The sequence below is a fragment of the Ischnura elegans genome, chromosome 3 (genome assembly GCF_921293095.1).
Source record: "Ischnura elegans chromosome 3, ioIscEleg1.1, whole genome shotgun sequence".
NCBI lineage: Eukaryota > Metazoa > Arthropoda > Insecta > Odonata > Coenagrionidae > Ischnura > Ischnura elegans.
The window spans coordinates 97,450,862-97,477,118 of NC_060248.1; the positions used below are offsets into that span (position 1 = coordinate 97,450,862).

Sequence of the window (26,257 nt, forward strand, 5' to 3'; positions counted from 1 at the left end):
ATGTACGACGGCTAACGTCCAATGCAACACGACGACGGCACAACATGTCGGATGTTGAGCCATCAAGAATTTAATGAAAGGCAAGCTGGGAATTAGGATGGCTCGGCTAGCGGCTGAAATGGTGCCCCTCGAAGAGAAAGCTTCATTACCTTTACCTAAATTTCACTTTATGATGAGGGATGTGGCGTCACAGTGAATTTCATTCGAACGATGAGGCAAGTTTATTCACGCTGCATAGCATTTGTTGGCCGATTCAACTGATATAGAAGCGGTGGGTCAAGTAGGACGAATTAAAATGAGGTCACAACAAACGCATTTGCAAAGCGTCAAGAGATGCTTAAATAATCACTTCGTGAGTCCCTCATGTTTCATCGTGAAAAGGAGTAGACTTAATGTACAATCAAACACCATTAATCTCATTTAAAACTTGAAATAATATCAGAAAGGTGATCACACACCTATTATAAAACAGAACACTACAGGCACCCAACATTCGCACATTAAAAACCATTGCAACACTAAATGAAAAATAACTCAAATACGAACGGAATAAAGACAAATTTCGTGTAGAGAAACGCTCAATCATTTGATATAGTCAGTAAATGAATATTAGCGAAACGAATTGCTTAAAAAAATATAAGTAAATAAAAATACCGTAAGAAAGAACATTCTTTTAGTCTGCTACCGCATAGCGTAGCGTTGCGAAGCTGCCACTACGCTCGCGCCACTCTGAGCCGTGACTACGTACACAAATACGATATGCTTCGAGGAAATTCCCCCAAAAGAGAAGGATAAAAATAAAAATATATACACATATCTGCAACCACTTATCACACTAGAAAAAAACTAAATTTACAGTAAGAAACGATTTTTTCACTAAAAAGATAACGACTGGAGCAAAGAGTAGGTATAGAAAAAATGAATTTAAGAAAAAAACCACTACTCACGCAACTATGCCCGAGGATTGGTATTACCACTCCGAACGGGAACACGAGGTTAAGAACGATCCATATAACAACATAAACAACAATCCGTCGTCAACGAAGTACGAGCGTGGAAGAGCGAAGATCGGTCCGCCGACGACGTCCATTTTCCGCGGAAAACATCGAGAAAAAAAGGAGTGAAGGCGCGAGGGGAGGGGAAAGCTGGCTGCTGAGGGAGATGGGGGAGGGGGCCAGCGGGGGCTCGAAGCCGGGAGGGGCAAGGAACGGGGCCGGCGCGGTCGCGAAGAGTCGGCGAGGAGGGGCAGGGCTGGAGCGACGCGAGTGGCTCGCAGTGCATTTGTCGCTCCGCCCACGGCGAGAAGGGGGGCGCCAGCGGAGGGGGTGGTGCGGAGTACATACCCAGCACATATACACTCTCTGTACCCCCTTCGTTTCAACTCCCCTCAACGTCATCCTCAACTCCCCCTCATCTCATGTCTAAGGCGATGGCGGAATGCATTCAGTACGCACATACATTTGGGTGCAAGCCCGCAATTATTATTCGCATATTCCCAACAGGTACCGACTTAAATTCGCATTAGTCGACACGAAAATGGTGGCAATAGCGAATCGCAACAGGAACATAATAGTCGAAGTAGTTGAGACCAAAATCTCTGGATATCTTCCTATGTGTCTCTACTTATCAAGGGATTACTTAGATTTTCGGGCGTGGAATTAACATTGGTGGCAAAAGTGGTACCATTACTGGGAAAAATCTTAAGTGTTTCAAAGTGTTTCAAAAGGTCGATCCAAATGCACTCCGATCCACCATTGCAAATAGTGGTGATTTTCCCTTCCACGTCTGCCATTGCTCTTCTCTCGAGAGCACACACATCGTCACCACCTACGTTTTCAGTTATTCCTAGTCACTTCGTCCAACCAAATCGTCCCCAACTCTCTCAAAATGTCCGAAACGTGCAAAATGTCGTACTCTGCAGATGAATGCATGAAAACCTATTGAAATGGTATAAATTAACAGGATGAATTTCATCCATGAGGTAAAGGGGATAAATAATAGGCGTGTATCTACAAATTAGAGGCTGTGAAGTGATCTATAAACGAAATGATGTAAAAACGCACGTAAAACCCCTTCAGATCATGATACAGCTGTACGTACCACGGTGGAAATCAATAAGCCGACGCATATGATGCCTTGCGTGGCGAAGGAATAAACTCATTAGAGAGCGACATATCCAGGCAAGTAGGAACGTAATTTTTAAGAAATGAAATATAATATTTCTGGAACGGAAATCCCACGACGTTTAGAAAAGAACCACCCATTTAAGGTTAAGATTTGCTTGGAATACATGATAAATATCGCATTTTGAACACTTTTTACGCAGGGAAACGTTGAGGAAACAGGTAATTAACATTAAACGTCTGTTTCAAATGTCACTGAATATAATTTGATTTTTATTATTGTAATCGTTAACTATTATTTTTTCGCCATTTCCTATTATTTTTATCCATAGTCAACCACGCTCTAATGGACGCTACCTTCTTTATCTAGCCAAAAACAATAGAAAGGTTGTCATAAACACGCACTCACAAAAAATAATATCAACTCAGTGTAATGGCGCCACCCTACTCAACTTCACGCCTATACGAAAAATGGCCGATATGAGTTACTTAAAGGACATAATTTACACACGATAACTTCATTATCAAGCGCACTCCGGTCAAAAATGTTAATTTAACTCAGACAATTCTAAACGGCATAAATTACACCGAAATGTAATAAGCTGCCCCCGTCAATAGCCGAATGTTATCAAACTTTTCCACACAGCTGAGAAGTTGAACCCGCTGATCGCCCACTCTAAATACAAAGACGAAACTTGGCGCCTTTATCAGTCAATGAACCCGATGATATTCTCGGAAGGTTTGGCGAGAAACAACAGGGGACAGCAAAGGATATCTGAAGGAGACATCGAGGTATGCGTCACAGGACGCCATGACACAGACTGCCACATGCCCATCGCGACGATTTCCAAAGGGCAGTCGGCCCCTATCATCAGAAAAATAATATAACCACCAAATTAACAGATGTAATTAAGTGTCGGTATCGAGTATCAATGGAATGATATTTTTTCGCTGCCATGATCTTTTTATGGTTATAGCTTTAAAATGTGCGCGTGTAATTGTAACCGAACGATTAACATCACGATCGTCAAGAAGTCATTCGAAGAGTCTAGACATGCACGCATGACGCACGGGCGAGTTACTCGAGAATGCGAACCAGGTTCATAAACCTTCGAAGGACGACTGCAAAAGAAATATCGCCGCCATTTTTCCTCCAAAACGCAAGAGGAAAAACAGATTTTTTTCGACAGGCCGCTCCTCGAAATCGCCTCACGCGATGCTAAAAGAAAGCCACGCTTAGAAGAGAAGAAACATAGATCCATGCTATGCTATATTATGATACTCCTAGCCGTTCCCTGTCCTCTTCCCTTCATCTGTTTCCCTCTCCCCCTTATGGCTTACACGCGCACCAACACAGACGCCTGCTACCATTCAAAGCCGATGCGGCACCCCAACGAGCTGAGGTTCAATGACCCCGTAGTCTCATCCCCCCTCGTCCCCCTTCCCTTCCGCCCGCCCCTCCATCCCCCAGAGTCCACGACCTCGGTATGGGCTTCCGCCCCGCTCGGAGGCCCGGGACAATGGTTTCTCGCTCGCACTTTACGGTGAGGGGAGCGAGGGGCGAGGAGGGAGGCGTAGTGAAAAACCACAGTCCTTCGCCTCCACGTGGAGCCAGTGAGCCTCTCTCTATCCGTATCTCTCTCTCTCGCTCGTTTCCCCCCCTCTCCCCGTTTTCCTCTCCGCTCCTGAAAAGCTTCGGTTCCCTCCCCTTCCCCTCCGCCCGACAATCGCCCGACCTCGTGCAACCGGCCCCGCGGTGGGGATGGCAATTACATCACGGAGCTTTGGGGAAAATGTGTGGTGGGAGGGGGAAGACGTTCTCTGTTTGCCAGAAGTGGAGTGAGGAATACATGTACATATATATCATATATATAATACATATAAAGTGCGTGTGTGGGGGCGGAGATGGTGGAGTGGGGATATATACGCGGGGGAAGAGGAGGGAGAGAGAGAAAGGTAGGGAGGGAGATAGCGACGGTGGCGCCGCGAGGCGGTCGGCGTCGGCGGCTGCGCCGGAGAGGCATGGTATGAGGTTGAAGCGAAGAGGCAATAGGGACGTGGTAGGAGAACGAGAGAAGGAGAGGAGGCGAATGGCGAAAATTTCGGGTCCTGGGACAAGGAAGAAATACTTTTCCATGGTCTACCCTCCGCCGGGGCTTGGCTCCCGCCTCCTCATCACCTTCACGGCCGCCGCCATGGCGAAAAATCAGCGACGGAATCTCCTCTCGAAAACGCGAATCATCCGTTTTTCTCGCCTCGTGCCGCTAAATAAAAAATAATATGTTCGCCGACTCAAACCTTCACGCTGGTTTTGCGATCGCGAGGGAACGGTTTGACGCAATTGACCCTCTTCTCGGAGACTGAGCCGGCAAATACTTAACGGCCTCCCATGCAGAATACTTTTTCCACGCGAAACATCGTATAAGAAGACGTAAGCCATAAAGAAAAGATATCTAATGAAAGTTGATTTATTATAATGATTAAACTCGCACTTAACTTAACACATCAATATGGTATTTCAGACTTTTTCGTGGGAAAACGAAGGGGGTACCGAGGTAAATGATAATTTTTTAAGTATTGTAATTTTCGGGAAAATAAAGGATTACTGACCAATCGATCAAACTTACATCTGAAAAGCGTGATTGAAATGAATGAAAGCAAACGAAACTTCACGCACGACTGCGAAAACTCGGCAGTCCTAACGAAATAGCGCGATAAAATGTTTTTTTTTCGAAAAGAAACTCTCCATGTTTGTTTTTTTCCTTCCCGAAACGCGCATCGTTGATAAAATTTCGACAATATCAGTTTCGCAAGCGGCGGAAGACGGGCGCTCGCGCAACATAAAGACTGTTGTCGCGCCGTTGCCATGGTGGGATGTTGAGGTAACAAAGGTCGGATTCTACGCGCATGCGGGGACTGAGCGCAGATATACATTCAAGATACGGACGCTGCAGAAATTTTTGCCGACCACAACATACCGCACTAAATCTAACTATCTCTGAGCCATTTTTTTTATTCTTCGTGAACTTCATCACATTATTATCTCCGATAATGACGTCCATATGGTAAATAAAAAAAGCTTGGATGCCGAAATTATTTTCGCCTCCAACTAAGAAAAAAGGCTGGATTCACATTTCGCATCATTACCTTCACTAGCTCGACATGCTCCATTTTTTTCGATCGGAACTTCACGCGCAATGAGAATCACACCCTGTACCGCGCATCTTCTGTACTGGAGAGGAGAAAAGTTCACTCCGCGTAGTATGCGAGTGGTATGAGCAGTGCGTAACGCCGGGGCATAATGTATATCTCAACGTCCATACAGGCAAACACGAATCGGGGATTAAAAAGTATATTTTATCTGGCGAATAATAGCTACAGCATAGTGCATGACTAAAAATCATATCTACCTATGTGAAGGAATTCAAATACTCCACTCCCATGAGAGAACTATTCCTCCATAGACAACGCAGTTTGACCATTCGGAGACCACATCTTCAACAAAACTTTAACAATTCACGTATATATATCTAAAGAAAAGAATAAATTAAAAAGCTAAGCAGGAGGGCAGGAATTTGAGGGAAAAATGGAGGAATAAATATTTTTTTATACTTTTAACGGACTGTAAATGGCAAGGAGACGAAAGATCACCTTCGCAATTTCGGAGGGGGGAAATCTCACTCACACAGACGCACTAAGGGGCGTCCGGCGCTGGTTTCTGGCCACCCCCAACCCAAGGATTGTAGGGCAAGGGAAGAGAGCGACCCTCAAAACGTTTCGCGTCGATATCGTCCGCGCGCACGCATATCCACGCACGCCAAAGCGAACTGAGCTGCCTCAAGTGCGCACCCAAACAGCAGACCCGAGGACCGCCGTCGCCAGAGGGCAGGAATAATCGAATGTCGAGGCACACTTTCCGCAAAGACGCATGCAAATGAAGAGCGCATAATTCCGACTCCAAGGTGTCCTCCTCTCAGGCGAAGAGCGACAAGGACAAGCAGGCCAATACGTCTTCTCAAGATACACATTTTTCACCGAGTCGGCACACTTTATGAACGGCGCTGAGTGGGCCAACATCGTCATGTTTTTTTTAATCGTATGACACTTTTACATGAAAAAATAACTCCTCAATCCGATGGAGAAATTGCCAATTTTCACTCAAATACCATATATTTCGTTTTTCGCTAAATTCGTTTTTTTTATTTCTCTAAACACGTGAAGTGTCATAATAATAAAGTTTTTTTTTTTAATTCTTCCTTTTGATCTTCGATCGGTCAAATTGTGGTGTCTAACTAACTAACTGCCCGTGAGTGAGCGAAAGTTGATAGGTAAAACTTTTTTTAGTTGGAGACGGAGAGGTCGTAATAGGATCTGATGGAGACAGTCGATTGCAAAAGGAAAAAGGGAATATCCAGATGGAAAGGAGAAGCGTTTGCCACGAAACCGACCGCCATTTTTCTCCTGCCGATTCTACGTTCGCGATTCCCGATCAAGGTTTTAGCCGACATACAAAAAACGAACATAATTCCAATTTACAAAGTAACCATTATTCGGAAAATGCACACAAGAATGTTTTAATCCGTGCGATAAATTAACTGTGGCCATAAAATTTTACTCTCACGTCAGCCTCGATACTTCGCCCAAACTACGAAAAATAAAATATTCCATTCAAAAATGTACTTAAAAATGAGAAAATTTAGTATAAAAGTGAAAATAATTTGCGTGTTAAAACCAAATTCACTGCACCCTTAACTCGAGTGGAGAGAAATCTTTCGAACTACAGCACCGACTCACGTTACGAGAGAGATAAGAAAAAAATCGAAAAAAATAGCGTTCAAGGGTGCACAGGATGAACAATGAGCGGTAAATGGAATCGCGACTCGATGAAAAATGTACGTAAATGCATGACGGGGAGGGAGGCATGACCAAGCAGGGACATAACTCGCGCTCTCCGACAGGGCCACACTCTTCGCCCCTTCGGGACTCGTCCTCAGGCGTCGGAACCCTTCCTCTCCGCGAAAAATGGCGGACGGACCCCCGATTCGCCGAAACCGAATTTGCGTACCCAATGGGCGAGCGTCGGGGGTTGAACGCTGAGACGGACATGATTCCGGGAAGGTCGAAATAATGAACACTTTGAGGATACCAGAAAAAAAAACAATCCATTAAAATCGCGAATTATAACCACGAATCAATTTTAAAGCTGATCATCGCAGACGAGACGACGAACGAAAATGCGTTTTCGAGCGCTGCAAGACGGAAACGCCCTTTCTCCGAGCGCACAGCGACACACACAATCAACCCCTTTACTTTCGCAACGTACTCGAGTGAAAGAAAGCTTTGCGCAAAGAATTCGAGCTGAATTTTCTTTCTTTTCTCCTAGGAACCATTTCACTTCTGGGCTGGTTCAAAACAAGGAAAAGTTTTCCCCGAGTTAAGACTACTTGAACTCCCTCAATCCGGAACGGATGGAGAAAACGAGCATTTTTAGGGTCGTCGTTCTCGCACTTCGAATTGCGGTCGGAGCAACGACTTGGGAGGTCGAACCGTGACGGATCTGGATGGAAATTGACACAATATTCGGGACGCTGAAGTGTTAACACACACCTGTCAAAATGGGAACATTATTTAGATAATGGTCCGGAGAGCTCCGTTTGTTTTCAACTGATTCGGAACAGTACTTCACAGTCAACTCTCCACGCCCTTACTAATAACAGCGGGGTAGTCGAAAACCCAAAAATTTATAAATCGTACAGTACGGACAAGAAGAAATCTCTGAATTTTTCACTCATAATATTCACTGATACGAGCAAATAATTATATGGCCTGTCGGAATAATAACCAACCACATTCAACAAAAGAAGGGAACGTTCTCAGTTTCACACAATAGCATAATAGCGGCGCGGCGCTGTGGTAAAACTGACGCTAACTTTTCCTCCACGCCTCGTGAACACGAAATAGACACACACAAGCCTAATGCGACCAACAACCTTCGAGCCCGAAAAATGACTCGTTCTTTTTTTTTATAAGACCTTGGACAAACGAATGAATGCATCACAACAGCCAGGCCGCGAATCGCACGAGCCGAGACGGGGAAAAGGAGTAGTGTAGTGCGGACACAAGGCTAGGAAAATGAGATAGACACGAGGAGGGGATGAGAAGAGGCGGAGGTCACGAGCCGTGCTTCGCTGTCACTCGCATGGAATGAGAGGGAGGGCAGAGATATCACGAAGGATGATTCCCCACACCCGAGGCAAGGAAAGCGGCGGATGGCGCTATGGTGTTGCCGTCGGCGGCGGCAGCGGCGCTTTCAACTGACCTAAGCCACTGCGTCGCGCCTTTTCCCCCTTCGCTTTATGCAATGCGCGCAGGATTTTTGTTGCTGACAATGGCACAGCGAGCGGGAAGCGTGTAGCTTCATTTTTGCACTAGTAAGGCATGCGGGAGGGGTGTTGAGCTGTTGATGACGACGACGCCTGCGAAGACCGCGGCGGTCACACATCTGTCTATCTCACTCCGTGCATGGGATAGAGGAAAGGAATGAAGCTCGCCGTGCAGGGTCACTTGCTTAAGCTAGCATCAGCTGCTAGGGAGGAAGAAGTAGTTTTAGTTTCTTTCCACACACATTGGGGATGCTTTATTACAAAGTTCCCTTTTCATCGTCGTATACATTGCTGTCTGCACTGTTTCTCCATCATCTACCTCCTTAACATTAATTTTCGGCTCCAATCCATTTGGTATATCTTAACACATCTCGCTGCACCCGCCTTCCTCGCCTAGGTCACACCTACTTCTACATAATACCCGGCGAGCCACATCTAGGGTGTTTGGCAGGGGGTCACTCCACCGAGAAGGAGGCCTTGATACATGGTACCACAAAGCTCTAGGTTTCGACCAAGGGGGGTGGCGGCTTGACTGACCAAGTAGTGCGGGTTGCGGTCGGTCAGTCAGTCCAGTCACCCCCCTGGTTCAACCCTTTAGTGTGGAGTCCGGCAGAGCGGGGAAGATCCGTCGAGTGCGCGGACGCAGAGGAGGGCCCTGGCGATGATCCCTGCCTTGCGTACCCCCGGGAGAGGGTGCGTCGGTCAGGGCGCGAGGAGCAGGAAGGAGGTGGGGGGGGTGAACGGAGGGGGAGAAAGGGGTTAGGGTTCGGGTGAAAAGGGTGAGGGAAAACGGGTAAAAGATTGGGGTAGGCGCGTGTGTTATATGTGTCCATGATTTTTCCACGGAGGGGAGGTCAGCCGGACAATGTTGGCAAGGTTGAATACGTTTATGTCGTGGAGAGGCCTAATGATGTGACCGGAGCACAGCAGAATGACCTCGCACTCGGAAAGAACTCGGAAACGATTTGCCTCTTTCGGAAGCGATGACGGAGGTGATGGCGAAAGGTTTCTTTTACAGATTCACAAAATTTGAGAGATCACTGGAGAAAACGGGAATATTTCGTTCAGCAAGGACACCGAGACTTGCTCAAGAAATAAATTAAATTATTTTCATAAAAAAATAAATAGGCATAGCACTATTTCAGGGCAACTTTGGCAACAATATAATATATAAAAAGTTGGTAAATTCCTAATGGTGGCACAATATTTTTCACGCAATATCCGCGAGGATACACAAAAACAAACATTTTTCCGGACACCTCTCAACAAAAGAAATAGATCACTTTTGGAGCTCGCTAGCTCCGCCAGAATATTCCTTGCAATATACACTACTCACCGTGGAGATAACGATGCTGGAACTGCTCACACGGGGTGCGAAACCAAGCCGTGCGAAAATTTGTTTCCTCTCTCGTGAATTTGCGTAACTCCTCACGTCGACTCCTCTGGTCTCCACCGTTTCTCCTCTTCGTGGAGCCGAGCCCTCAACACCATGGCGACGTCGAGAGACAATACAGGGGCATACAGTAGAGGGGAGGAGGAGGTACTTTCAGTCCGTATGGGGGGGAAGACGGTAAGACAGTAGAAGGGGGGCCGGCGGGCCGCCTGCGCGAAATATTTCACCGAGTCGCGAAACGGAACATCGCAACGAACTCTGAGGCACCAACACACTTCACGCCCCCTTTCATGAGACAAGGTTCCTGTCAACTCAAGAAGGTCCGCCCGAAAATCCTTCCTCCGGTCATCAGGATGGGCAGATTTGCGAAAATAAAACTTTTTTCTCTCCAGAGAGAGACACTGAGGTGAGTCGGCTCCGAGGGATTCGGGGACAACAATGGAGATTTTTTACAAGATCTTTCACCAATACCTCACAGTTTCCCTTTTCACACGTTGAATTTCACGCTTAAATTTTAATCCGTTCAAGATTGCACAGGTTGCGGTGGCACTCGATGTGAAAACTCATTCGAGTCCTGCAGAAATCCGCTTCCCACCGTTTCAATAGTAAAAGCACCGAAGGCGCAAAGTCCGACGCGGTCTTCCTTCGGTATTGGCGAGGGCAGAAATTCGCGATGCGGAATCTGCGAGGGCGACGCGGCGGTGGCTGGCGATTCTCCGGTCCATTCACCCACTCCTCTAGCCGGCGAGCGAAATTTTGGAATCGGACGGCGCGGGATCAACTTTTCTCTCACAATATCCCAGGCACAAACGATATCAGCAGCAACAACAACACAAAAGGCACCAGTAAACGCAGCGAAATAAAAAAAACGAACTAGATAAAAACGGTGATTTAAAAAAAGACCTCCACGACCAGATTACGATGAAACTTCGCGGAAAATGCGATAAAAAAACTATTTTACCGCATCGACGCGTGGAAAAAAATTGTCCGGTATTATCCCTTGGTAAATGCTGTTGGGATCTACCCCTATTCTTCTGGTACGAAAAACCCTGTGCCGCCTCAACCCGACACTGCGTGACAGCTATGTGTACGTTCCGAGCAGGTTTGGGCTATGGCCCGCCTTCTGCCCTCTCCTTTCCCCCCCTCATTCCTCCCTCCCCCCGCCCCTCGCGCCTCCCAGAACTTCCCCTACCTACCCCATCCCCACACACACACACACACACGGCGTTCCCCTCCCACCACCATCAAACGCACAACGCCCCTCTCCACAATCCTACAACACCACCACCCCCTCGCCCCACACACATATCCCTACGTCTCAGGAAGCTTCTCTTCCCCCCCACCCCAAAATCCTCATCCTCTTCTCGTTGACCCCCCCCCCCTCCCTCTCACACCCGGATCACGTAAAACCCTTGCTTCTACTCTCACCCCAATGTTCTTGGAATTCCCCACACCCCATTTCCTCTCCTCCTTCCCCCACTCCACTTCTATCTCCCCCACCCCTTCCATCACTTCCCCTACCTCCCCTCTCCACTTATGTTTCCCTCACACCACCGTCCCCGGTTCCTTCCTGCCTACCCCAAAAGTCTTCACTTGTCTGTGTTAGTGTTGTTTTTTTTTCTTCGGCGTCCTTGAATCGAGGTGGGCGGGGTGGGGATATGATAAAAAAGCTATTAATATTATTTTTTCTCGCGATTCCTTCCCCACTCCAACTCCCACACGCACTCATCTTCGAAGGGGGGAAGGAGGTGAACATTATTAGTGCATTCGATTCACCGCCCAAGGGGGTAAATTATTATTATTCGTTATCTACGTACCCGTAATGATGACACCACCTCCCTCAAGCATTTAGAGGATATGTAAGATCGTGAGTTTACCACACTATTATCAAAGAATAAGCTCGCAAACTCGTTTCCTCCTTCCTTAGATCTGATTACAGATGTCGAACGCTTGACCGTAACGATGATCTCATTGCGATCTCTCGGTGAAGTCCTTTGCCACGCGTTAGAATTTCCGCCTCGTTCTCTCTCCCTCTCTCGGATTAAATGTACTCGAATGTTAGGAATTTTGGTCAGGTATTGCACATTCATGTGAGATTACATATCGCGTTTCACGATTCCTTCAGATTTTAGTCTATAAAAGCACGTGAGATGGGCGAGTTGCGGTACAGGAAACTGTAAGAAATGAGGCTCATCAGAACAAATTATTATAAATTAATATAATACTGCAGTGCACCTTTACCCATTTCGAAGTAGCCTCATTGGTTTTTCACTTCAGCCAACCAGAAGTTTGGGATCGTTGCCTCTTGAGAACACGACTTGATTGCACGGTGTACCCAATAACCCCTTTATTCATTGGAAATGAAAGGGAGCTGCATCGAAATAAAACAGCGTAATGCATTCAATATGGTTTTGGATATTACAAGATGGCCTTCGAACGCATGATACAGGATTAAATTTTCCTTACTCTCTTCGCTATAATTTTCGAGTGCAGAGGGGAATTTACATTTATTTCCCATTTTAGAATAATATATTTTTATTGCTCCGTACACTATTTAAACACTTAAATATCATAGATAAAAAACCACGGTTTAGGTGACTCCATAGGCTATTTGCCTTTTGGAGGGATCACCCTCGGAAATAGAATCGTATAATACCGGGAATATTGTTGAATTTTATTCCAGATGACCTCATGCATACTAACATACCCTCATGACAAAGACGACCTCGGCATTCGGTCTCTAAAAATCGTACCGTAACAAGTGAACGACGCGGCCGAAACGGATTTCTATAAGCCACGAAATATTCGCACCCAATGCCCTCCCCAGATTTCCCCTCGCCTCATTTCTCGCTAAACCCCCCTCGTCCCCTCCCCCCACACTTCCTCCGCTGTGGAAGGACGAGGCGGGGAAGAATGGTGGGGAGAAAGCGTATTAGGATAGATCGGGGAAAAGCGGTATCCTTCTTCGAGTTGGTGGTGGAGTGGGATGAGGAAGTGGAGGCACAAAAGAGGAGTGGGGGGGGGGAGGGGAAGTGGATGGATGGAGGGGATGGGTTATCAAACACAAATGGTTCGGCGCCCACAGTGGTGAGAGGGAGGTGGAGAGGCCTACTCCCTCCCCTCCTTCATCACCAGCGGCGGCGCCTACCTGCCCCAATCGGAGGAGGCCTGGAATCCTCAACCTGGGACAACACGCTCCCGGGTCTACCCCGAGCACAAAAGCTGCGCGAGAGGCGTATAACATTAGCGGCGACAACTGACGGACGAACCGCGAACGAGAATAACCACGACCCAACCCACGCTAAAACTCTTATGATTGCTTAGCCACTTGATTCGTCGGACTTCTTTCGATGATTAATACAATAAAATTTTGAAATTAAACCATATTTTTGCGACAACAGGTAGAATAGCATAAAGGGGGGGATACATAATCGCAAAATTAGGAGCAACAATCATCATTTTTTAGATAATGAATGACCACAATGAAACTGAACTACTTGATTGAATTGATTGTTTGAGGCGTAACTTGGTGAAAGCGATTCATAATTTACATTAAAAAGAAGAACACAAAGCACATTGAAACTTGGTGAAAGAACAAAGTTCTTCTTTTTAATGATAACTGAACTACTTTATCTAAGTCTATCTTCAGTACAAAACTATTGTACTCATCTTACCTCAGTTGCATACCTCGTTCCCTGATAACCCCTTGCATACGTCCAGGGGGAGGTACGAAAATTAGTCTTCAGATTTGCCTGTACCCGTAGTAGCACAACTTACCGCAGCTGGCATCTTGTCTGCAAAATTCATTTCACTCTTCAAGGCAGAATCAGTGGACAACGCCAGCATGTATTAAATTTATAAAATTGAGGTCCTCGGAGCAAACTTGTCCTGCATCAATGGACATCAGCATAAGGAGAAGGCGCTGAAACAGAGAGAAAATTCATTTTTAACACTACGATTCACGAAAAGATATATTATTGCAATTATCTATAACTCATTGCGGTTATAGATAATTGCAGTCGCCTACTTAAAAATAATTTCATTCGACATTTGATGCAAAATTTTGAATAAGTTTTTTTGAAAAAAGAAATTGCTTGATTGAGTTATTTTTCCTGTATTCTACACGGATGAGAAAAGGGTTTGAATTCCATCAAGTTTTTACGGGGTGAAAACCAAACGCAGAAATAGCGTTGGAGCGAAAAAATGAGGCGAAGTAGTCACTGCGAGAGCTGGAAATTTGTTTCTATCGACTCCTTCCCGTTTTCTTTCCTTACCCTGAGAGAAACACCCCAGCGCGCATCAAACGAAACCAAGCTCCTACCCCAACGCGCTGCCCGAACACCCTCTCCTCTAACGCCGCGAGAAAAAAAAAACCTTACCCGATCACATATGTAACGCGCACCCACCTATGTACCAGCTCCACCCCTACTCTACCCTCCACCGTCCCTGTATGCTAAAGCACAGGAACGACACCCCCTCCCGAGCGAAGCGGACACAAGCGAAGTTTTCGGGGATGCCAGAGGGGTGAGTCTCTCGCGGCCTGAGACACGGGGGATGGACGGGGGTGGAGGGGAAAGAGAGGAGGGGAGGGTATATCCGCGTGATCGCTGTGACTAGCCCCCAGAGCTAAGCAGGGGCTATGCTCCCGCAACGGATCCACTTTCCCTTTCACGTATGCAATGGACTCCGGAGAAATTCCTCTAGGATCGAGTGTGGTGCAAACAAGGTTTTCCGGCTTCCCGTCCGAATGGTCGGGGTTCGAGCATCACCAATGTTAGGACTGAGTTCATCTCACTCAGGGAACCAGTTGGTGTGGAGGTTAAAGGGTTTGCTTCTTACGTGGAGTAGCCGGATTCGGTTCCCTACTGTTAAGGAGATTTTTCTTGCATCAGGTTCAGGTCGTACCTAGCCTTGGAGGAGATTTTACGGAGACTCCCTGACCTCTCCTTGTGTGCTTTGCTGGTGGACATTTTAAGCATATTACAAGCAAATATATGCACAAGCAGAGATCCGACTTTTGATAGAAGTTTGCTAAATCCGGCACCGATTTTTTCCTGGAAATGGAACTCTTACGTTAATGGAAATCGGCAACGAATTGGTTGACAAAAATTTTACCAGCAAAAGTAATACTTAATTCATCTTTGCTTCGTATGGGCAGTTACCACGTATAATGCGCACACTTATTTGAAGAGTGAGATATAAACATCCTAGAGCCATGAAGTAAATGATTACAATCACTCAAGAAAGCTCGCGACGATCATGATTTTATACTCTCGTAAATTCAGTAGATTTTGTAAAAATAAAGTTGTTATCTACTCCATGATCCTATTTCACTGTCTATTCTTACCTTTCTAACGAATCCACCGGTCCTCAGAGTCACGAATTACCACAATTAACGGGGATAACCGAGGTAATTTAAGTCCGTCCAAAAGACCCATCAATCAACAAGAGACCTCCCTACATCTATCCACCATCTCTATTCATTCCACCTCTCATGGCATTAGCAACCCATTCCAAGAGCACAAATGTCAGCTCACTTTGGGTTTACAACCGATTGATATCACTTTCCTCCCTTCCTCTGTGAAAAGGAACTGACCTGTTTAGAAACGCGCGCATATATTCCGCCCCGTGAGTATAGGAAAGACGCTTTTGTCTCTGTTATTTATTTCTCGATCTAAAATTGTTCGGTGGCTCGTCTCTAGGGACAGAAATAACTATAACGGGTGTCAAAGGAAAGGGAGGAATTCCCTGGGGTTTTTTGTCCGACTTTCCCTCATTCTCACGGGAGAGAATCCAAGACTGAACCCTCCTTAGCTTCTGATAAACCTTCGTAATATCAGTCGTAATTTTGCCGAGTACTTATTTCATTGATGATGACTTACCATGGCAACTTGAGGCATGAGAATTCTTGGAAAATAAATATTGTACATTAATGATTGTAGCTAAAGTTGCTAAACGAATTACTACGAAGAAGGCAGTTTTAATCCATCAAACACGCACAGAAATATTCATTAGAAATTAACAGATACTCATAGACATTTTTGTAATTGGTTCCACGATTATAATTAGCATATATTTTACTCTACCATAGTCCATATATAAAGGCAATCGTTCTTACAATCCAATGCTTCATAGAAATTATCACAGAGTTAAAAAAAAATGATATTGATGATGTGTAGTAAGCAGTGACGCATAGTGTAAAAACCTGAATATTAATTTAATTAAGAGGAGGAGCATTTTAATTATCATCGTTTCCAACTGTCGGTAAAATAAAATAAGTATCTTATTTCAATTTTCAGCTATGTATTCAACGAAATCCAGTAAAGGAGGACGAGAAAATGCGAGGCAATTGCGAGGCAGTGGTGACGTAAGGGTTAAAAGTGGTGACTTCAATACGTGCATACGAAATGCATTCGGCTCCAAAAAACAGTACGGGAATAAATGGGTGCGGCAACACTCGCAAGGTATGAAATCGGACTCAGAATTTTCGGAGAGAAAGTTTCTGTTGCCGGACTCAACGGTTTAGTGATGTAGTAATAGAAATCTAACGACGGATTTCAAGTGTTATCCAACAACGATAACATAGCAGCTTGAAACTCACGAGTGTAAATATCGCTGGTTACCACTTCCAACTTCGACAGAGGGCAATATATAATATATATATATATTGCCCTCTGTCGAAGTGCTTCAGTTCATTCACCAGATATTCATTCTCTAACACCACAGTAATTAAGCAAGATAAAAGTCCTTTAACAGAAGTAGTACGTTACAGTAAAATCTACCTCATGTCAACTTTCAACTGATAATCTCTTGGAACAACCTCACTTTATGCCATAATTTTATTTATAAGGAGATTATTGTCTTTACTTACGAAAAACTCGAGCAAACAACACCACATATCACCTCAAATAACGCGATTAATACTTCAATGGGGAAAAAGTGAGTTAATTAATTTATGTTTCAGTCTTTACAGATACTCCCAAATCAGAACTACCAATCACGGTGTAGAACTGTAACATTCACCCACTGCTAAGATTGGTTCTTAAAAAGGTATGGTAGTGGACATATAGAGAGAAGACGATTCCTCCATTGCTTTCTTACGAGAGGTTCCCAAGGCAGTGCAGCATGCACTTGCACAGCCAATCGCTGCGCTCCGCGAAAATTACCTGAGGGAAAAAGTGACCGCCCAACTCGGCGATAGCTCTCCGCCTACTCACTAGCTTTATCCTGTCGTATTCCAGAAGGTGCTTCCTCCAAGAGACAACCCTGACAAGCGTCAAACCCCAATGGAAACAGACAATTCGTCAGCGATTGTCGAATGTTTCAAAAATACGATCGTCTACGGAAACGTCAAATTTCAAATGAAGAAGCCGCGAGATGGAAATCGTTAAAGGCAGATCAAATTAAAAAAAAGGTCATAGATATTCCTACGGATGGTTAGCGAGGCCAAAGGAGGCAGAAATGCCTTCAGGGCGAGAATAAATTCAGACATGATGAACTGCAAGTCTAAGAGCGACACGGAGAACATAATATTATATAGAACCCCACCACATTTCCAGGTCTGACAGAAACGATAAATTAAGAGATATATTTTGCCGAACAGATAATTAGCTATGGGAAATCATTTTCCTCTATGTATTTTCGATGAAGGACTGTAATAAATGCTAGGCTCAATTTCATTGGAGCATTTCCTTTTTATGTGTAAACGGCTGGTGTCCTAACAGCCCCCGCCAAACGCCAATTGACGCGACATGCGGCATAGTAGGTAGATGTAGATGAACTCGGTTACGTAGATACTCGTGAAACTTAAGTGAAATGGCTTACCGTGAATAAATAAGGGCAAAAAAACTACTTATAAATGACAATACGAAAATCATGCAGTTTCCTAATTTCGCAATGACTCCTCGCCACACACGTCTCGTTATCTCATTCGCGCATTTTCGTTGTCGAGAAAGCAGATAACCTCGCAGCCGTTAGGTCTTTAGACAAGACGAAAATTTCCTCGAAAACGCCTGATTTCGCCATTCGAGTGCCAACAATCAGAACGGCGCAGCCTACCGCAATGTGCCAGTCACTTCACCGTGACGGAAAAAAAGGGGACCCACGGTTCCTATAGCAACGGAACGGTCCTGTCACGGAGGAGGGATTGAGAAAACTTCGTAATTCAAAGAACACTTTTTCTTGCACAATATCTTATTTGCGCGCTCGCACGGGAAAAATTATACAATTAAACAATATTAAACAGTAAATTGAAATAATTTTTTGCGCGAATTATAGAATGGCACAAACATATTCAGCATGACATGAGCATCATAAGGCCTCACTTTGTGTATGATGTTTGCTTGTGGGAGGCTTATGAAGTGGGGCTGATGAATGAAATATGAGATGGAGTTCAGCGCAGGGCGGCCAGATTCGTGATGAGTGGTTACGATAAAAAGTGCCGCCTTTCCAATACGTTAGGCTAGTTAGGATGGAAGCCTTTACAGGAACGTAGGGAAAAATATAGGCTAAATTTACCAAATAATTCGTTTAAATGTTTTTCTCAGACGACGTGAAAAATATCCTTCGTTTAGTGTCGTGCTATGGTAGACGTAATCACAATAAAAGTATAGGACAATAAAGTACAAAGGTTGCAAAACATGGAGAGTTAAAATGTCATTCTTTCCTCGTACTATCAGGGATAACACGAGGATGACACCCTCTCCATTAATAAAATTATTATCGTCACTTGCAAGGACGGCTCATTGCATGCTATTCTTTTCCCATTTTTCTAATCTTGCATGGATTTGCTATTGGTATAACTATCTTTGGGTTAGTTTTGCCTTTGAATGAATTTACACGTATTTTGTTGTAATAGGGCGTAATAATTTTATTACCGTGTGGTGTGCGTGTGAGGATTTTCTTTCATGCCACATGCTAGTGATTGGTCACCCCCTGCCAAACTCTCTAAAGGTGGCTCGCAGGCAGTGGCGTAGCCAGGGGGAGGTCCGGACCCCTCACCCCCGAAATATTAAAACAAAATTATTTGGCAGGAAAACAAAATATTGAAAAAATAATGAATTTACAAAAGATTACTTTGACCAATGAAGTTTTTCGATTATGAAAAGTGTTAAAATTAGTTTTAAAACCTCTACTTAGTACCCTGTTTTAAAAAAAATAATTCCCCCCCCCCTGATTTCAGACCCGGCTACCTGCCCCCGAACGAAATTCCTGGCTACCCCACTGCTCGAAGGATATTATGTACATGAAGACTCAGTAGGCACATTTGCTTTTCTTCTTTACTTTGTTTACGCATGCATGTTTCTAAATTTTCCTAATATTTCTAACAGTATGTTTAGCATGTTCTAGCTTCATAGTCAGATTGCTTTCATTAGTAGGACATAAGTTAATCCCATCGCTAAAATGTTATGATTAGCGTACATGTTTCGTAGTGCATGATCGAAGAAGTATACTTTAATCCCCTTGAGCATGTTGGCGTTGATTCACCCCCCGCCGAACACCTCGGTATGTGGATTGCAGGGTAATGAGTAGATGCAACAGAACTTTTTCCTATGCAATTCAGGAAAGCACGTCTAAAACTCCGTCTTCGTCATTTGTGTAAAAACGTTCACCGCATACAGCGTCCTCAATAGCCGAAACGAAGGGAAAGCCTCCACCATCTTGAAATAGAACGTGACGTGACGAGCACAAACGTTTCCGCAAAGGCGAAAAAGTGGGCGGCGCTAGAGTTGCGAAAAGCGGATAGCGCTCCAACCAGCCCGCAAGGTCCCTTCCCTTTCCACAAACCGAGCACCACTCGCTAGCCTAGCCCAAAGACAACATGGTGAGTCTAGGAGGAGAGGAAGGTAAACTAGCAAACAAAGCCTTGCTTTCACAACGACCATTTTAGGATGGTAGGAAGATGAAAGACAATTAAATTAGCCCGCTAGCTGAGGTTATTCATGTAAGTAATTAAGCGTTATGAATATTTTTTCGGGGAATTGCTGGAATGAACTACAAGCTAATAATATTTATCAGTATAATATAGGGAAACCTAGGGAATGGTTTGAGTGATCTCTTCAATATCGCAGACTCCTCACTACAAATATTTCGCGTCTACAGAACTCGCTATCAGTTGGTAAATGAGCATAAGTAGAATCAAATCCGACTTAGGTGCCATAGTTGGTGGTGAGTTAAGTTTTGCATTATCCATCATATCCACGAAATAAAACTGCTTGTGACTCCATTATTAGGAATGACCAGAAAAATATGAGTTAACTTTCATTATAAACGGTACATAGATCCATAAAACTCTTACGCGAACACTGTCATCGTGGAAACTGCATGTAGTTTACCTGCATATTACCGTGATGGCCACCTACAGAGGAGTTTAGCAGGGGGTGCAACATGCATCAGAGCATTAAAATTTACTTCCACTTATAAGAACATGCCATGCATGTTGTTTGAATCACTGGGAAAATTCATAAATTTTCATTAAGCAATATTTAAGTCAGTAAGCTACACTACCAATCAACTAACCTATTTCTATGTCATAACACTGCGGTCACAATCCCTTATCGATCGCGGAAAAAAGCGGCATTCTAAATGCATCGGTTCTACGGCCTATCTCTCTCATTTTATTTTACGATAGCACCTTGTAAAACAATAAATTATGCGAACGCAGAACCTAAACTACCCATCTAACCGTCTCCCCGACCCCACTCAGCGCACAAATAAATATCAGCTATTCTTCCCCCTCCCTCAGCCGTCTCGTTGGTGTTTAGGCCTTCGTAACAAATACACAAAAGCCCTCCTCCTTCCCCTCGGCCACACAGCCACGTCCATCACTATTCGCATTGTCATTATGATAGGTTAGTGTCACGTATCTCCCAGTCAGGAAAGGTCGCCCGGTGCTGTTGCTATCGCCATGGCCACCGCCGCCTCATAGACCATTGGGCGGGGGGGAGGAGGAGGGACTCCCACTTTGCGAGCTTGTGCGTTTGTGGGAGGGGGTTTTGGGTGATAGGTTGGGGTAGGCGGGCTGGCTGGGAACGGAAAGACAAGAAAGGCTTTCGGTTTTTGGGTGGGGAGACGAGGACAAGAAAAGAGGAGAGGAAGTCTTTTGCCTCGCTCCCCCCCCTCTATCAGCTCACGGTCCGAGGTTTTCGGCAAGGTCGGGTCCGGAGGAGTCTCTCCGAAAAGGAGGAAGAGGGGATGAGGTTTTATATACATGTATATGGGCATATGTATGTATATATAAAAGAGAGGGGAAGAGTCTAACAGCTTGGCTGTTATATTCATTTTCCCTCCCTACCTCCTCTCCACGATCTCCTGACGGATAAAAGTTTTATTTTTCCCCTCCACCAAGATCAATCTTCCCCTCCCGTGGAGAACGCGGCGTATAGATGTTATATTCCGTTTCCCCTCCCTCTCTGCCGCCACATGAACGGCAGGCACCGACCTACAATTTCGGCAGCGGAAAGAGGGGGTGCGAGAGATAGAGAGAGGGAGTGAATACATATATACACGGGGAAGGGAGAGGGGGAGGGGGAATGAGTGTGTGCGGAGGGGAAGTGCCGCGCGTGGATGGTGGGCCTACATAGTGGAAAGTGAGGGGAAGTGGGTGCGTGGGATGGGGAAAGTAGGGGAGGTACTCGAGGGCACCGACTCTCGAAAGAGAAGCGGCACGTGGAGGCGAAGGACAGTGGTTTTTCACTCGGAGGCCGCGTCGCTAGGTAGCGGAGAGGGCCGCTGGCGGGTAGCGCAGTGCGACTTGCGTCTTTTTTTCTCTCCACCGCCTTCGAACCCGACGAGCCCTTTCACTCTCTTCGCGTCTTCTCTCTCTCTCTCTTCGTCTGCCTTCCTTTATCCTCCCTCCTCTTTCCTCTTATAATCCCATCACGTCTATTTCCGTCTATTTTCTCTCGCTCCTCTTTGTTTATTTGTGCCCTCTATCTCCGTGTTGTGGAGACTATTTTGCTTACGAGGAGGACTGTTTGGGATGTTTACGATTACATTCCCGAGCCACGTCTCCGTTTCTGTGCGTACCAGAAATACCAGATTGGTATAGTACATCGATTTGTGCCGGATCGTGGTTGCTGAGCCGTGGAGACGGGCCCAGACATAACAGAAGCCGGTTCGCGCTCGGCTGTCTCTTTTAAACGATGCCTTTTTTCCAAATTCTCTTCTCTCTATACTTTCTCGCGATGGAACCAGAAATACTTTCAAAGCGAATCTCCGGTACACCCCCGGAGCTGAAATAATTTTCTTCCCTGCTGCTGTCGCATTGTACCCAGACAAAACAACAAGCCATTATAATCTCTCCACCTCCACGAAATTCTCGCCCCTTCTTTCTTTGAGCTGACCTTGCAGCGGGAGGAAATACAGTTTATCACCTTCCAGCTTGCCTCCCTCCCCTCTTTCGCTTATATCTCTACGTCTCTCAACTCACACTGCCACCGATGGCAATCCTGATTCCACCCACACATCGATCCGATTCCACGTAACGAAGTGCGTCTCAACTTTGCAACGAATTCTCGCACGCGATACGCAGGATTCAGCCATTGTGGATCGGCGACAGTAATCGCGAGCGATTCAATGGTAATCGAGCTTTGTATTATGGGGGTCAATGACATTTAAGACTAATTTTTTAAGCATACCGGGTGTAGCCACGGTGATAACTTTACGGTGTCGCCTGCAATGCACGAAAATTCCTCAGAGAAAAAAATCATTCGTCTTGGACAGGATTCGAACCCGGATCTTCCGATTTCCGGTCGAGTGCTTTAGCCGGCTCAAAAACCGAGACGATCTGGCAGTAACGATTTTCCGATTTTTTGTCTAGATATTTCAATATTTTCGCCTTATAGGAGACGACCACGACGAAATTATGGAAAGGAGAAAAAAAATCAATACCATTGGAACACATTGCATTAGGCACTCTCCTTGGATACAAAAACCATTCTAGGCACAGGCTGCATGATAACATGATCGGCATGAACCCTTCCAACCAGTAAGCAGCTCTCTAAAGGCCGTTTTACACGGGGCACGGAATCACGCAGATTAGAACTGCATTGATTTCTAAAATGGCGTGGAATTGCTCGAATGCATGAACGAAATTAGAACAGGGGCTATTTTGTCATCTCACGTCCACGCATTCTCGCATGTGTTCTAGTAATTCACCGCTTTACACGATGCAATTTTGACTGCGACTTCGTACACACGTCAGATTGTGCAAGTACGTGCCCCGTGTAAAACGGCCTTAAGAAAAGGAAACAATATGACGAGCCAGGTGGGGGAGAGACAGGCTATCCAGACAGGAACAATTTCCCAAAACGAACCTCCCTGAACCCGTACCCTTGAATTTCTGAAGAGGGTTCAAGGATACATTCGTTTTACTTTTATTCCTTTAAAAAGGCGTCTCGTAAGAATCGCACCATCTACCTGCCCCTCCCTCCTCCTTACCGTGGTTGCAGTTGGTAACGAGAGCCAACCCCTTTTAGGCACTCGGGGACAATCGCACAAGCCCGCCCTTGCCAATCTTCAAGGTTGCGAAGACGGCTGGAAAGGGAAGGGGGCCATGGAGAAGACGACCAAGCCGAATAAAAAAAAACAAAAGGCGTTCGCTTAAGTTCTCAAACGGAGTGGGTTGGGGTAGATAGGCGGAGGCATGATGACCGTTGGCCGTTTTTGATCTAGCTAAGAAGCCCTCTCTTTCTCCTCGCACCGTGGGAAAGTATAAACAAACGTTTGGCTCCACATTAGATAGAGAGAACCGCGCGGGTTCCTCTCTCGCTTTGTCCAATGGGTAAACATTTCGTGGGTAGGCTGGGAAGGAACTGCGATATGGTGTAGGAGTAGGGCTGACTCTGCGTCTCAGAAGAGGGCGCCAGTGGTGATGAGGACGCGACCGTCGGAAGAGGCGATGGGCGATGCATATTTTTTTTTCGGGAACTGGGCGAGGAAGGAGACGCAGACATACATACCTCCTCGTCCCCTCCGTTGTAGTGGGTGGTCGGAGAGGAAGTGGAAAGGGGTGCTGGCGGAAAGGATGGAGAAAAGATGGGTCGCAATAGAGCAAAGGGAGGTCCAATATCACCATGGGAACTGCATATGGGAGGCCCAATCCCATCTCACAGAAGGCTGATTTCTGTTGCCACTTCGATCGTATTTTAATCGGTTTTCAAAAATGTCCGCGGCGCGGTGATGAGTTCTAAGCGGTACACTTTTTTTTCCAATATTTTGCAGTATTGTGTTTGTAATTGCGAGGGATAGCATTGACACCCCATAATTATACATTTATTTCCCCGTGAAACTAGGATCATTATACCAGACAGCGATACGAGTGGCGACCTATGTAAATACATTTAAATGCGCGGTGGGTGACAACGCATTTAGTGGCCGACTTGAAGATCCTCTATTGCAATATTCGTGCCCATCGCCCTTATAATTCCCCGTACCCATGCCTCTCTCACTCCCACTTCACTATAATACTACTCCCTCGAATACCCTCCCCTCATGCCAAACTCCCCCTCCATTAGGACCCCCGAAAATTTCCCCTCCCTTTCCCCCTCTCCTTTTCGAGAGCTGCAGTTTTCGTACCCCCTGTTCTCACCCTCCCTCTCTTCCTCTCTCCTAGGGGCCAAGGACCTCACGACCTTGCTTTTACCTCTATCACGCGACAGCTTCATTTTCGGCTAACGCGCTTTTTTTTACTTCGGTTTTTTTTTTACTTCAAATTTATTTCAACAATCGTAAACAACCTTTAAATAGAGAGGGGGAGGGGACGGGGGGAGACAGCGAGTGAGAGGAAGAGAGAGAGAGATAGCTGCTGCGCGCGTGCTGAGTCTCACACATACCTACCCACCCATCCCCTCCCTCCAAAAAAACTCGACGATCCTAAATTCGTGAGCTGGGCTGACGAAATTGCCCCGCCTTCCTCGATGAGAATGCACTTCCTTCTCCCACAATCGGCTCGAATGTACAGATATATATGATCCCATTCTATTATCAGTATGATATTTTTATTTAATGACGAATTGACGGATATTAATATTTGAATATCCCTATATAGTCTGCATAGATTATATCCGTAGAGTAGCGGAAAGATCAACGCAAGGACAGGGTGAGTAAAAGACATTTGATGTATAATAATAATGAATTTGACACTAAAAAAGTAAGGAATTACGATAGTTCTAGTCAGATGCAGATCCAGAGAGGGGTATCCAATTTGTTCTAGATAAAATGGTAATTTTGTTCAGTTGTCTCATATACATAGGTACAGATATACAAGAGAGGAGAGTCCACTAGCTCACTCCCCTTATCCTGGATCCGCTGTTGGTTATAAAACATGGATAGGAAATTCTACGAAAGTTCTCAGCGACTGGCGATGGGCAGCTTCAATGCTAACAATTTTCCTCATTTCCGCAGGCAGGGGGGCCCGAAGTCCCCCGTGCCCCTGCCATCAATCTATTCTAGAATTATGGAATCTATAAATTTTACCGATATTTACCTTTCTCTCTAGACAAGAGAGAATAAAATAATGGGTTCGCATTAGACGTGGACTGGGAATTAATATGCCAATCATAAGTTGTAATTTCACTCAAAAATTTCAGTTTTCTCCAATCATTTCCGAGGGATACTTGACGGTCATTAAGGCCCTGTTCTAGAACCTATAGCTACTACACATAAGAAAAAAGTTAGACCTTTGGTTTTTCTGGCCACTGCGCAGACAACTATGCTATTTAGGTTCCCAATTTCCCATAGCAATCGTGCCTTGGTCAGAGGTTCGACTCCCGGTTTAGTAGAATTTTTTCTTCATCGGCAGGATTAACGTATTGCAAACTTTACCTACTAATCGGAAATTTACACAAGCCCTATTATGTGACACATTATATGACACATATCGGCAGGAAATTAACCGAAAACTAGACCAAACAAACTTCAGTTTTTTATCGTGAATTTCACCGCGACTTGATGATTTGAGATAACGCGAGGTTTCAGTCAGAATCTATTTTTAATATGCGATCCACAGAGTTAGCGAAGGGAATAAAGTCAAATAGAAACCATTGTGGCCAATCCCCACTACAGAGTGATTACTGCCTCTAAATTAAAACCTTAGATTCATGCTGTTCAGAAACTAGAAAAAAATGATTCGCTATCACTCCCTCTTGAAGAAAAAGGACAATATTTCAAAAGTGGAGTACCGCGAGAAAGAGTATGATTTTTTTATGCTGCAGCTTCTGCCGAGGGTTGTTTAGTGGGTCGCTGGGGTTGCTATCGTGTTGCACGTGATACCTGACAATGGCAAGGAAACTCGGCTCCAAGTGGGCGTGCGCACATACGGATCGATAATTTCATTCTCTCGTCGTGGTGACCGCTCC

The 26,257-nt window shown here is 45.3% G+C and overlaps 1 protein-coding gene across 2 annotated transcripts in view; it reads right to left on the bottom strand.

Annotated features, from left to right (window-relative positions):
* LOC124156222 (oocyte zinc finger protein XlCOF8.4-like) overlaps positions 1 to 10,968 on the bottom strand; it is a 40,100-nt gene extending 29,132 nt beyond the window's left edge. Inside the window, exon 1 of one of the 2 annotated variants that reach the window (XM_046530621.1) lies at positions 9,843 to 10,968. The gene's annotated coding sequence lies outside the window, so the exon portion shown is untranslated. Of the gene's footprint in view, positions 1 to 947; positions 1,109 to 9,842 lie in introns of those variants that run through there. The other variant, XM_046530622.1, reaches the window with a different exon arrangement.
* Between the last annotated feature and the right edge of the window lie 15,289 nt (positions 10,969 to 26,257).